Here is a 14803-nt window from a genome sequence, read left to right as displayed (position 1 = left end):
TTCTATACAATATTTATACCTACAATAAAAGCAGTTCTCATTGCATGAGATTGCTTATAGATTGAGCTTTTTTTCTTTATCTTGACACACATAAACACTGTCATTAAAATTTGATTGAGATCAGACGGGTTAAATTCCATTATTAAGGAAAATTGATTTTGAATATATTTTTGGATTTTTTTTAGTTATAAGATACCAAATTATATATAGATTAACAATATAGTTCATGTATATTTTACATGTTTATATTCTCATTCTGTTCATATTATTTGCATGTGTATTTTTAGTATTTTTCTATATCGTTTTGTTTAGTATCTTAATTTATTTTACAAATTTCACATGTTGTTGTGTTGAAATTTATTATATATTTTAATAGTTCAATTTAAATATGCATTAATTTTATATCATCAGTTAATCTAATTTTAATTTAATTAAGAATTTATAAAAATAAAATAAAAATATTGGGATCTTGAGAAATTTAAATTAGAAGTATTTAGAGATTACGTTTATAAATAAAATTAGGATAAATTACATATATAGTCACTTAACTATTGTTTTAGTTTTATTTTGGTCATCCACCTATTTTATTTTCTAAATCATCACAAACATTACATTTTGGTTTCATTTTAATCACCCACCATTAAAAAATTAATAGTGATACCGATGTGTCACCAGAAGGTAATATCATATCAACATTACAAAATAAAAAAATCACATTGGTAATTTTATTAACTTTTTACTGGTGGGTGATCAAAACGAAGCTGATGATTTTGAAGAAAAATAATTGGAAAACCAAAATATAAGTAAGATGATAGTTGGATGACTAAATACATAGTTTTTTCCATGATATTATCCATGAATACAGCAGCAAAATGCATAAAACATAAGGGGGGGAAAGAAAAAGCAGTTGGGGTTTAGCTGAGACCGGTTCTACTGTTATTGGATCGCAATTTGCCCCCTTTTCTTCCTTTTTATTTAAGCAAAACCCTCCATGCTCTCCACGCCAATAAAACTATGACTCCTCAACGTTCAAACCCTTCGCTCCGACCTCACCGACCCCGCCTCAGTGACGCCGCCTGGCGCTCCGATGGATCCATCAACCGTCGTATCCTCCGCTCGTTCGACTTCCAGGTCGCCCCCAGTCCCAAACCCTCCAGCTCCGTCTCCACTTCTGACACCACCATCGATGATTCTCGTAATATCTAGTTTCGACTCTTCTCTCCTCCCCTCCAATATTCTTCTTGTCAGTGGCGGATGCATCCCATTATTTTAAAAAAATAATTAAATTTAATTTAATGTGTTAAAGAATTTTTTTTTCATATCCTTTACTTTAAAAAAAATAAAATTAAAATTTTGAATCTCATTCTTAAATTTTTTGATCCGCTGGGTTAACCTTCCTTAGCCAGACTTCCATGGGTTAAGACGCCGTTTGTCGTAAATTTGCCTGTAAGTTCCCAGCTTTCGTCGTCTCCCATCAACTACCGTCTCGCTCCTGAACATACCTACCCGTCCCAATACGACAACGGATTCGACGTTCTCAAGTTCTTGGACGACAACCGCGACGTCTACTTACTGGAAAGTGCCGACTTTTAGCGGTGTTTCTTGGCCGGAGACAGCGCCGGCGGAAACATCGCTCACAACGTAGCGGTCCGAGCATGCAAAACGGAATTCAAAACGCTGAAACTGAGGGGACTCGTTTGCATCCAACCGTTCTTCGGCGGAGTTGGAGCTAGTGGGTGCACCACTGATATTCGTTCCGAGATCGGATTTTTGCAGGAGAGCGCTTTTGCCTAAAGGGTCGGACAACCGCGACCGCCCAGCGGTGAACGTGAGCGGGCCCAATGCCGAGAATATAAGAGGGTTGGATTTTCCGGCGACGATGGTGGTGGTGGCGGGATTTGACCCGCTAAAATATTGGCAGAGGCATTATGAATGGTTAAAAGCAATTGAGAAAAAGGCTCGTTGAAAGAATATCCAAATTCGGTGCACGTGGTCCACATGTTTACAGAATTGCAAGTCTTCCCAGTAAATTAAGAAGATCAAAGATTTTATGAGAAACTGTTCCTCTAATCTCTAATAAAATTGATTTGATCCGACATCAAAGATTTTATCAGGAATCCCTATTCTTGTCTGATTTTCGATGTTTGATAGCATAGTTGTTTGTGGGTTCTCCATTTAGTCCAAATCTAATACTGGCATAATTGGAAAATAATGCCTAATATTTTATTAAATATTCATTTTTTTAGTATTTTGATTTCAACATTTTTTAAGTAAAAAGGTTTTTCTATTAATGAAAATCGTTAGATTAAAAATGGTCAACACATCAAAATATAAATATTTTTGCCCCAAAATATAATATGGGAAATCAAAATGATTAAAAAAATAGAATAAATAATGAAATGATTATTTAATCAAATATTATGATTTTTTTTAAATGAAACATTAAGAATAAAATGCTCTAAAAAACAGAGATCAAAATAATTATTTAATCAAATATAATTTTTTTTTTTGAAAATATGTCTTTTGAATTTTACACCTTTTTACTGTTGATATATACAATACTTTTGATCCATATAATAAAAATATAAGTAAATTATACAGTTGGTTACTAATTTTTGTATAAATTTTTATTTTTCATTGAAATTTTAAAAATCAATTACTAAATTTATCGATTAATTACAAAATTATTACTTAACATTAGAAGCCGACATTACGGAAAACACAGTTAATACATTAACTGCTGACATGGATGGAGTTGACTGGGTTGAAAGCCACTTGGAGACCAACATCTTCCTCTTTAAATAAGAACCCAATCTCTAAACTTAAATTAGGGTTTTTCATTTCACAACTCTTCTTTTAGGGAGTCAGTAAAGGTTTGGTGGCTGATTTGGTACTCTGCATTGGGGATGACAGATCCGATGAGGAGATGTTTGAGATCATCGGTAGCGCGATTTCCAGTGGTATCCTGTCGTCGAAAACAAATGTGTTCGCGTGCACAGTCGGCCAGAACCCTAGCAAAGCCAAGTATTATTTGGATGACCCGGCGGAGGTTTTACTCATGCTAGAAGGTCTTGCAGAAGCTTCAGACCCTGAACCCTTCACGGATAGCGAATCGGAAGGCACCCTGTGAAGTATACCCCCATGGCTTTCGTGCAAAATTTCCGTTGTGTCGTGAAGAATGCCATTGCTTGACCTGTGATGAAAAAGAATGTTGGCCGCTGAAAAATATACAAGTGAAGTACTTTTTCACATGAAAGAGACCTGCTGTGTAGCCATATGGAGACGGGGTTGGAATAAGTTTTATTTGTGCAGTCATAAAAGATTGAATTGGAGTACAGTCGGGTATCACTAGGAAAAAGAAACAGAATCAAATTCTTCTGGGGGTGGTGGTTTCAGCTGGTTTGAAGAGCATCCTGTTGAATGAAAGTATACAAATTTGACCTTTTTTCTTATTTTTTGAGTGTTCTTTTGTTTGCACGTTGAATCCATTGCTTCTTCATTGAATTCTGTAAATGTTATAGAAATATTGCATATTTGAAACTAGCTCTTCCATGTTTACATTCAATTAGAACCTAGGTGTTGGATTATATATGTATATAGTGATCGAAGAACCTATTGAGTGGTACCAATTGGTACCAATGCGCAACATTCTTTTCTTTTAAAAACAAAGGTGGAACCTACTTTAAATCTTTGAATTTGATAATCAGAACTGTAATCATTCTCTAACATTAGCATAACAATTTTCCCCATCTAATTGGGACCTGAATCAGATTGATAGAGCTCAGAGGCCGAAGAAGCCCAGTTCGCTGGCTCTCTCCTTCTCAAATGTCTCAAAGTTACTGATATATGATGGTTACAAGCAATATCCCAGTCCCTGAACCAATGGCTCCCATGAAATCAGCTAATACGGTCAATGCACCGATGCACATTCCACCAAAGGCAGCTGCTGTCGGTATGTAGCGGTTCAGTTCCTTCTGCAGATTTGAATCTCTGTGTCCAGGCATCACCATTTGTTGTTCCTGCAAACAGAACCACAAAACATTGAAACACTATAAGATACATCACATAGAGCATCTTGAGTTCTAAACTTCGAAAACTCAATCCCGAAAACTTTTGAGTTCTGACTTTCTAAAATTCTTTCTATCAAGTTCTCGGTTTAAAGAAGGAATAGAAGAAAGAGGTAACAAGGAAATGTGTAACCAACAGAGCAATTAAGCCTTGGCATCCTTCCATCACATGCTAAGCAAGGGGAATTCATGATCGACAATGTCCATTATCATGCATGATGCAAACACGATTACGTTACTCAGCAGTTAGGTTACCTTGAGCTGCTTAGCCACATCTTTGGCCGAAGAACCAGAAACTTCAATCCAAGTTTTTGAAAACAAAGCACAGGCCGAAAGCATGAACACCAGATAAAAAAAAGAGCATGGAAGGGATTTGCTGCCATGTCTGCCAAGCTGTAAGTAATAACCAGAAAGTAAAAAACCAAACAAACGAAAATGCAGACATCCGGAATGTGATGCATTTGCACACAGAATGTGTTAAAAGAGATGGAAGTAGATCACAATAAGGAAGATCAATACTGTAGCTAGTAAATTTGTAACATTTGGAAGATTCTGCCGACAGAAAGCCTCGCGAAGTGCTCTTTGTCCGTCCTGGTTATCAGTAGATGGAACATAGCAATGACAGCACCTTCAAATTCAGCCCCACGGCCACTGTTGATGGTTGTAGGGCTAAAGGCTTTTCCAGATTATGCTTTCACTGCACAAGAAAAATGGTATTTAGGATATTCTCATACTGATATGCGATGAAGGCAAGGGCGGGAGGAAAGTGAGAAGGAAGCGGTGGATAGAGAGTGGAGGGCTAAGCTCTCCATCGTTTGGATTGAGAGAAAATGAAAGGAAAAACAAAATGAAAATCAAGGACTGAATGCGACCTTTGATTGTTGTAAAGAATAGAAATCCCGTAGAAAGCGATGAATCTGATTCTCTAAAACTGGATGTTGGTGGTGAATCGGGTCAGGTTTTCCACTATTCTTCGGCAGCGAAATTTCTTAATTGTTTTCAGGGTTTTGTTTGTTCGTTTGGACGGAAAATTTCATACATTTTGTGAGTATGCAAAGAAGAAGGAAAGGAGAATAAAAAGGAGAAAGAGAAGAAGGAGAAGAAAAAGAAGAAAGAGAAAGAAGAAGAGTCAGTCAAAGGGTTAACGTGGCGGTCAAAATTCCAGGTAAGCAGTTAATGTTCCTGCTATGTTTTCCTTCACACGTGTTAACGATTATCGTCGAGTGATGATTTTGTAATTAATTGACAACGTTAGTGATCGATTTGTTACTTTTGAAACATCAATGGAGAAAACGAAAACTAACTCAAAAATTAATGATCAACGGTATAGTTTACCCTGAAAATATGAAGTAAACTAAAAAATAACTTACATAATAAATATATCTATATCGATAAATTTAATAATTTGATTATTAAAATATCAACTATAAAAAAAATTGCTACATAGTTATATAAAACTTAATTTTACATATATTCTTTTATTTATAAAAATATTACATGTCAGAGATTATTTATCAATTAGGATACTTCTGGTGAAGTCATATATTGTCAACGTCTTTCAAAGAGTGTGTTTTACTAAGCACATCTTCATCTTACGTAATATAATTGACAAGAAAAAGTGAAAAGTCAGAAACATATTTCTTAGATTTTACTATTTATTGTTTTAAGTTCAGATCATTAGCTTAGGGTTTTAAGATAAGAGTAATTTTATGATTATTAGATTAAAATTTTGAAGGGCTGTTTAAGATTTTGTTTTAGGATTTTAGGGTTTTAGGATTTTATATGATTTCTCATGTGTTTTGATCATTATTTTAAAATTATTTCAAAATTTCAACTTCTTTTAGTAAAATTTATAATTTTTTATAAATTTTGTACTATAAATTCACGATCTACCATGTAACAATAATATTTAAAAATTTAATAATCAAAATTAAAAGAACTTAATTAATTTAATTTCTCAATTCAAAAATTTAATCCCACAACAATCTACAAACTTCCAACACCATCGCAGATTGAAAACCTCAAAAAATACAAGCAAAAGATGCTTCAACAAGTCCCTTAAAACAGCTAAACAAAACCAACCCATCATTTCATCAAGCACTTTGAACCCATGCAAAGGGTAAGTTTAAGTTGTTCACGTCTTCAATCAGGGAGAATTTGTTCACCATCTGCATCTGCTTCAGTCTCAACCTTGGGTTTTTGAGCTTGGCCAGTTCCAGGAGCCTGCTTCTTCTTAATCCCACTTACAACGTGGTCGATCCGTAGAAGCATGCAAGCGGCTTCTATGGCCATCTTAAAAGTTTGCGCCTTCACATTGTATGCATCCCAAATCTGGCACAAATGATTTCAACAATTCATCAACGGTCTTAAAATTTGAGGACCAACACCATACTCGAAGAAGGTTCCAATTTCATCATACCTTTCGTTCTTTCATGTCCGCAATGGCACCGGTGTTCCCGTCTATGCCAATCCATGCATTTTCACCATTTGCATGCTACAATCACAATTTCAGAAAACAGGAACTGTAAATTTAAGGGTATTGTCAAAAGCGTATAACCATACTGCGCTCTTAGAAACATCGATACCTTTCCTTGCAGAGCAGTCATTGTCCGAATAACATTAACTCCACAATTTTGTGCCAAAGTACGGGGTATGGCTTCAAAAGCAAGAGCAGCAGCTTCATACGGCCACTGGTACACAACCAATGAATTTATATAAGAACACTAGCAACTAAAGAATCAGGAAATTACAAAAGCTAAATCTCTAAAAGCATTGGTAAGCATATATTGAGATTTCAAGAAATGTTAGCATATCAACGTTATGCATGCAAGCATCAAACATCCTTTCCATGCCAACAACGCATGAAACCTTCTGCCAACTAAAAATATCAGGAATTATCCAAATTAAATTTCTAAAGAAATTGATAAGCATATATCAGAATGTTGAGAAAGATTAGCAATCAGGACCATATAATGCCTAGATCGAATCAAGTTATGGATAAAAGCATCAAGCACCTTTTCTATGCCTTCAACAGATGAACTCTTCTGCTTCAAGGTGGCAGAAACGGTTAATTCCGTAGCACCACCACCGGGAGCAAGTTTCGGATTCTTTATTATGTTTCTTGCAACGGACATGGCATCCTGTAATTGAAACAAGCATCAGAACTTTATTCCATAATAGACAGGCAGAGGCAGCATATTAAATTACTTACCTGCAAATTTCTCTCCACCTCGTTTACGAGATCCTTGCTAGCACCCCTTAAGAGAACTGTACAAGCTTTTGGATCTTTGCAATCAACAATGAATGCAAAGAACTCATCCCCGATTTTTTTAACTTCAAATAGCCCAGCTCCAGTACCGACATCGGATTCCTGCAATTCATCAGGACGATTCACGATAACAGCTCCAGATGCCTTTGCAATTCTGTTGTTGTCCATCTTTCTCACTCTCCTAATGCAGTGACACCAGCCTTACTAAGATAATGACATGCCAAATCACTAAGTCCTTTTTCTGTGATCACCAAGTCTGGTTTGAATTTCAGAATCTGCAAGCAAAGGTTCTCAATGTATTCTTCTTCCATTTTCAAAAGGACCTCCCAATCTTCTTCCCTAACCAACTCAGCATTTGTTTGGCTCTCCCCTTTTCTTATACTCAGGGGGACAGTCAAGAAGAATAATATGTGGGTTGACAATCTTTCGTTTCATTTTGCCAGGTGCAACTACATCTTTATTGATCATCACTCCCTTGAGGACATCAGAATCTTCCAACTGGCCACCTGGTACTTTCTCTACTTTAATGTATTTCTTAATATCAATTTCTCGCAGCCCTTGGCCGATATCAACTCCAACTGTTTGAGTTGCATCAATTGCCAGATCCTGGAAGTTAAAATTAAGTAGCTAAATAAATTAACTATCAATTGCCAGTTCCTTTCTAATTCTTCATATAAAACAAAATCAAATGATCACGGAAGGAATGTAAATGTTGTGCATAGAATCTAAATGCTAACTAAAGAGAATTTATGAGCGACGTTGCAATAAAACTGAAGCAAAGATAAAAGTAAGAAACACAATGAGTTAAGGAACATTATTGCATAAGCTAGCACAACCTCTCCCGCTAGTATCAGTAGAATGTCTTTTCACAAATATGGAGCTCAAGTAGATTAGGCTCATAATCAGTCAGTTCCAATCACTAAATGCGTTGCAGAAAAGTTGCAATCCAATAACAGGCACACAAATTAAAAAAAAAGTATGGAAAATGAAAGATAAGGTAAAAACAGGGACATCTTAAGTAAAGGCTCAAATCTATCTTCTATTGAAGATTCCATGGAAGAGTTCAACACTTCAATTTTCTGAAATAATGGTAAAGCACACCAAGAATAGCTTAATTTAATGCCTAAAGGAACCTAAAGATGATCTCTTTTGTTGGTTCAATCAAAATATAGGTATACTTTATATTTTCAGCTAGAATAAAAAAAGGTATTGATACTATTTGCTTGTCAATACAATATGAATTGCGGTGTGTTAACACGTCTAATATTGGCACTGGTTATACAATTTTGGTCTTTCATGTGAGCCAAACCAAACACCAAAATGAATGAAGTGGAAAAAGAGAAAATGGGGGATTGCTGGGTCTTGTGAAAAACACACAATCCACAAGTTGAACAAAAAATGTCTGAATATACTATTTCTGTACACTTTCAGCTAAATGCATGAGCCTGAATATTTTAGTAAAATATAGCCTGACACATAGAGACAACCCTATCAGATGCTTAAATACCCAAAGCAAGTAAGTTACATAACTATGGTTGTTATATTTATGTTTCAAATGCTCCCCGATTCCATCTGTAACAAAGACATATTTCCAATGTCATTTCACCTAATGTCTGCTGATTGTCTGATTAACATAATATTAATTATTTGGAACCGAAGATAAGAATCTACAATCAAAGTTCCCATAGAAAAAAAGCTACGGAAAAAGAAGAACACTCACGTCAATCAGATCCCCAAATTGGCTAGTGAACTTTGTTCCTATACAGCTCTTCACAAGCCCCAACATCGTTGAACCTGCCATTCAAATATAAAAGTGGTAATGCAAATACATGGGATAAAAGATAAAATCTTGTTTTATGATTATAAAAAAGTTCACAGGAGAAACATACGGTCTTTCACATCAATAGTCATTGCAATCTTGTCAAGCACAGCAATAGCATCCTCCAAAGCCTTATTGTATGCTGCAAATGAAATGGTTCTTCATCAAATGCTAATTTATGATTCAAAAGCCGAGGTTAAGAATCTATCATCACTTTTACCTTACCTCAACAAACGACTGTGGGATGATAATTTTTTTCAATAAAGGCTTCTGCGACATGAAGCATCTCACCAGCTGCACCAAAGAGTGTACCAAATATAAGTACTAAAGGCAATTGAATCCCAACATGCAGATTAAACATCCAACAGAAGTAAAAAAAAAGAAAAGAAAAGAGGGATAACCAAATGAACTAAGCAATTAAAAATCCATTAAGCTTTTGAAAAATGTACCAGTTCTCAAAAAACACCTTATAATGAGAATATGGTTGAAAAATAAACTAATGTATGCAAAAGTATCAAACATGGCACACAAACGGCATGGTGTTGCATCAAGATATACCAAGAACAATGACAGATGTTGTTCCATCTCCAACTTCCTCATCTTGCGTACGGCTCAATTCTATCATTGACTGCCATGAATAACAAAAAGATAAGAAAGCACAAAATAAGACAAAAATTTGGGGGTGGGGAAGACATTCACATGCTCAAAGAAAATCAAATAGAGAAGCATGATGGAATATCATACCTTTGCTGCTGGATGTGTAAGATCTAACTCACGTAGGATGGCATTTCCATCATTAGTAACAACAATACCTGGAAGAAACCAAAACCATACAACAACTTCTTGTTCAACAAGAGTTCATTTAAAGGGTGATAAAATGTTTTTGTGAATTCTGAAAACAGCTGCACTAGAAATGAAAAGGACAAAAAGGGGTAAAAAAGGATTACCTCCAGCAGAATCAAGGAGCATCTTCAACATGGATCGAGGACCCAATGTTGTTCTAATAATGTCAGCAACAGCCTGAGAAGTTAGTTAGGTCAGTGAGCATGGAACAGACTACAACAAATGGAAATCGTATCGAAGACCCAAACCATGTTAAAGCCTGCTTTCTTAGATAGATATAAAGTCCTCAGATCAGAACTCAAAAACAAAAACTGGGTTTACATTGCTTTTAAATTTAAGCAGCTTATTCAGCAATTTCATTTTAGATTAAAACAAAGCAAATAGAAACAATGTAAGTTTTTTTTTTATATAAAAAAAACGATTACCTTGGAGGCTTGGATATTAGCATGGTGAACCTTAGTCCCAGACTCCCGTTTCAACGAATCCTCTGCGTATTTCAATTAGATGTTAATGAACAACTTAAATCTAGAAGTCCCATTTGGGATCAAGATGCATCAAGAGAAAAGAAAAGAAGCTTACTCAGAACGAGAACTGGAGCGTGCATGATTTATGATTTTATTTGGTATTAGAACTTAAAAGCTGTTGAAACAAACTAATCTGAAAATATGTTTCTTTCCGGTATCTAGTTTTCTTTACTGGAAAAAACCCTACTAGAACGATGATCCTCCTTTCTCCCCCCAGTTTTTTCCTCTCTTTGCCTGCAATTTATGGGTTTCATTTTGTTTTCTTTTCTTGTGGAGAGGCCCAATTTCTTTCGTCCCTGCTAGGTGTTGATCTTCGGGGTTTTTTTTCAATACCCAAGCGGGTCAATTATTTAGGATATTAGGCCTTTCTAACTTTTATTTTGAAAAATATGACAATTGTTACGGTACACGAGTTTTATTGAATATTATTTTTAAATGAGTAGTAGACTCTATATGAATCATTATTTTATTGTTATTAATATGACTTGTCTCATCGAGGTGATGATTTTATTTAAAAATTATTTTTTAAAAATTTAATAAATAAAATTTTTATAAATTTTAAAAAAAATTAAATCGAGGTGACGAGTTTCTTCAAATTCAAAAAACTAATCGTTTTGTAGTTGTTGGTCAACGGACAACGGTCAACAACAATCACTTGATAAAATTTTAAAAAAAGTAAAATTGAAAGAAAAATAAATTTATTTATATTTTTAAAAATACAAAGTAAATAAATAATCAAAAAATAAATTATTTACAAAAAATACAAAGAAAATTTATCTATATTTTCTAAATTATTGACGATGTCGATGAGTGATAGAATGATAATGGCGCGAGGTTCGTTGAGTACGTTGGGGTTATAGGCCTTGATTATCATCATCGTCGTCGTTATCTTGTCGAGGATGTGTATTTAACACACTCTGCGATCCATCTTCGAAAAACGGTGATAGACTAATGGTATTTGACGTCATCATTATCGTAATTGATTCGACTTGGCTGCTACTCACCCACAACCACATGTTCTGTCAAAGATGCTTGAGTGTATTGCAGTGCATCTCATGAATCTCAAACCCAATTCGATCGAGTCTCGAATGAAGTATGAAATAGAGGATAGAAACTGAAACTAGCCTGAGATGCATAATAGTACTCTTCAGTTGCAGAAGCTGAAGCATAAGATGACGACGACGATGCTTTCTTCTTGGACTTGGACTTGGACTTGGCGTATGTGGCTTGATGATGTTGTCATTCTTCCCTCTTTTTCGGTGTCGTGAGATATGATTTTTCATTTGCTTCGTAATTTCGAAGATATGGAGAATAGTCGAAATCTAGGTCAAGTGGTGTAATATCATGATGCAGGCGGAGCGATAGTTCACACTGATTTCAGAGGTCGATGTAGTAAGCGTGTCTTACTAGCCAGTTTTCATTATGTTCCCCACGTGTATTAATTGTATGGAGTACGTCCATATCAACCATTTGCGTAGGAATCGGCTGATGCGATGCAAACTGTCGCATCACTCTATCAGCGGCATGTCACTCAACAATCGCATAATATAGTAACAACGTCACGACACACCATAAGTGGGACCCCTAAAAAAATAGTGCCGACAATAACTAGTTGATCTCCTCTCAACATACGAAAGCCAAGAAAATTGTAGTGATTAGATATCAAAGTTAATATACATAAAGTTAAAAAATTCAAAAAAAATATTGTAGTAATATCGCATATCGACCGGCGATGTCGGTTGTCATCCGTATGTCTGTTGCAGTGGCACCCGCCAACTTCGTCTCGGATATTTTATGACTCCAACTAAATTATTTAAAAATATTATAAATAAATAAAAAATTATTAAATTTATAAAATTCAAAAAATGTTAAATAGATGAAGTTAAACAATTACCGGTGAATTTCTTTGAATAGAAACAAATGCCAATTTGTTACATATCTCAAATCATTCCAACTATGACTTTGTTACTTACTGCTTTCCCTTTAATCAAAACAAGCAAACAAAAGTAGTGGTTTGTTTTTTTCACCATTATCATTGGGTTTTAACTTAATATAGAGTAATTCATTGAGTGGTCTCAATGGCTAAAGTGAGTGTTGTTCTTCCTTAAAGACTTGGATTCGAGTCGTCACGTCTGTAGGGTGTACGCACGTTGTCAAACCCAGGCTATTAACGACGGTTTCAAACAGTACAATTTATAAATGAGCCGATGCCAACATTCATTTATAAGCTTTCTACGACTTATTTTGTAGCTTCCAATTTTCAACAAGAACATTGCAATCATATCCACATGGACATGTTCTTGTAGAGAGTTGGAACGTTTACAAACTATTTTCATTACTTCGGCATTGTCAACTTATACTTCAAGTTCACGGATATTAGAACTCATAAAGTGAACCGATAGAAATATTGTTATTTCTATCAATTCTGAGTACAAACAGTTATAGTTGTAAGGTATGTGTGTCTAAAAAAGATTATGATCAATTATTACCTCGTAATCATCTAGATTATTAAAAAAATAATATTAAAAACAATTCGTATTCAAAATAATTTTTATCCGTAATAACTTTACTAAGAACAACTCTTATATTTAATGACGTAGTAATATTTATATTTTTTATAGAATAATATTGATATCTATATACATTCAATGAATCAAGTAATTTTATTTTTTTGAAAAGTTTAAGAGAGATGTAGACCCCTTATTTTGACTAGGCCATGTTTGACCCAAAATAGACCCGAGGCCCAATGAAAATAAGCCAAAAAAAAATAGAGGGAACCCTTGCTGCTACACTTTGATAATGTCAGCACCAGCCAGCTCACACTGCAGCACCAAATCCGGGGCAACAGCACCAAATCCGCTAAGAAAGCAATCCTAGCACGAAAATAGCTAGCGACAATTCATTTCCCATATTCAAAAAGCAGTAGAATATTGTGGAAAGTGAGGGTTTTCTTTATTTTTTATCTAAACCAAATGAGACTATTAAAACCCCATCAATACAATGTAAGGGGGGCATCTTGTAATCACTGGAAAAAAATCAATACAAAGCCAAAACAATTTTCAGAGAACCCACAATAAGGTATTTCTATTTTTTACCTCTTATAATTTTTTTTCGAAAGAAAGTAACAAAAATAAATAAGAAGCAAAACGGAAAATAAAGCTTTTACCTTCAGTTTTGGGGTCTTTTCCGGTCTGATCCCATGACCGTCGAAGGGGACTCTTCGTGGAAGACAAAAAAACGGATAGTCGATTTGGGTGTTTAAAAAAATGATTTCGTCAAACTGTGTTAAGATCTCTGTTTTAAAGATTGAGAAAAGAAACAAAAAGAAATGAAGGGAAGCTTTTTTTAAGCTTTACACGTACTTTGGAAGAGTAATATGGGGGTGGGGTTTTAGTTTTTAACTTTTGGGAAAATCATGTATTAGGTCCTTTATTTATAGTGTACTTCATGCTATTGTCACCAAAACAAAGGGTTAATCACGCGTCCAGTCCCCAGTTTCAGCATGTTTCACGTTTTGGTCACTATCAGGGGAAAACCACCTATAAGTCCCTTGTATTTTAGCTATTTTTGCACTATGGTCGCCTATTTTTTATTTATTTCGAATTTCCATGCTAATTCTACTAAGTTTTAATTTGGCCACTGATATATGCTTTATTATTTCGAATTAACTGCTAACTTTTCTAATTTACTAACATTCTAACTTTTACTTTATTGTTCATACTAACATACTGACTTTTTTTATTTTTTTATTTTTATTGTTCTTACTAATTTACTAACATTTTATTTTATTTCACAAATTAACCCTTAACTTTTAAATTTAAGAAATTTATTTCTGTTTTTTTTATTTTATTTATTTTTCAGCACTTTAAATTTATCTTTAAATAGCATTTTTTAATTTCATTGATTATTTTGCCCACACTAACTTATCTTGTTTCTTTTGCTTGTGTCATTTTTCGTCCCTTGTTGCATTGCATTTAAGAGGATCATCAATTTTGCATCTGCATTTGCATCTTCGCATTCTGCATAATGCATTGCATGTCAGAGGATCATCACTTTTGCATCTGTATTTGCATATTCGCATTCTGCATGATCATCATAAATAAAAGAAAGGTGTTGATTAACCAAGTAATCATCATATTAGAAGAGCGATCATTGAAATGGAAAATAATTTTCATAACAAGGAAGAACTCATTTCAACGGTTCGAGCTTAGTCCGAAGAAACACAAAGGGCAAAAGGAGACGTTTTCCTGGGGATTATGTATCACATATGTCAACGTCAGTT

General features: G+C 34.7%; 3 pseudogenes; 1 reads left to right on the top strand and 2 right to left on the bottom strand.

Annotated features, from left to right (window-relative positions):
• Nucleotides 1-1014: 1014 nt before the first annotated feature.
• Nucleotides 1015-3130, top strand: LOC120185707 (annotated as a pseudogene).
• Nucleotides 3131-3781: 651 nt separating this feature from the next.
• LOC120185705 lies at nt 3782-4528 on the bottom strand (annotated as a pseudogene).
• Nucleotides 4529-6048: 1520 nt separating this feature from the next.
• LOC120185545 lies at nt 6049-10740 on the bottom strand (annotated as a pseudogene).
• Nucleotides 10741-14803: the final 4063 nt, after the last annotated feature.

Source organism: Hibiscus syriacus, unplaced genomic scaffold (genome assembly GCF_006381635.1).
Source record: "Hibiscus syriacus cultivar Baekdansim isolate YM2019G1 unplaced genomic scaffold, ASM638163v2 tig00113124_pilon, whole genome shotgun sequence".
NCBI classification, from domain to species: domain Eukaryota; kingdom Viridiplantae; phylum Streptophyta; class Magnoliopsida; order Malvales; family Malvaceae; genus Hibiscus; species Hibiscus syriacus.
Note: the sequence above shows the minus strand (reverse complement) of the source record. Positions and strands in the feature narration are given on the sequence as shown.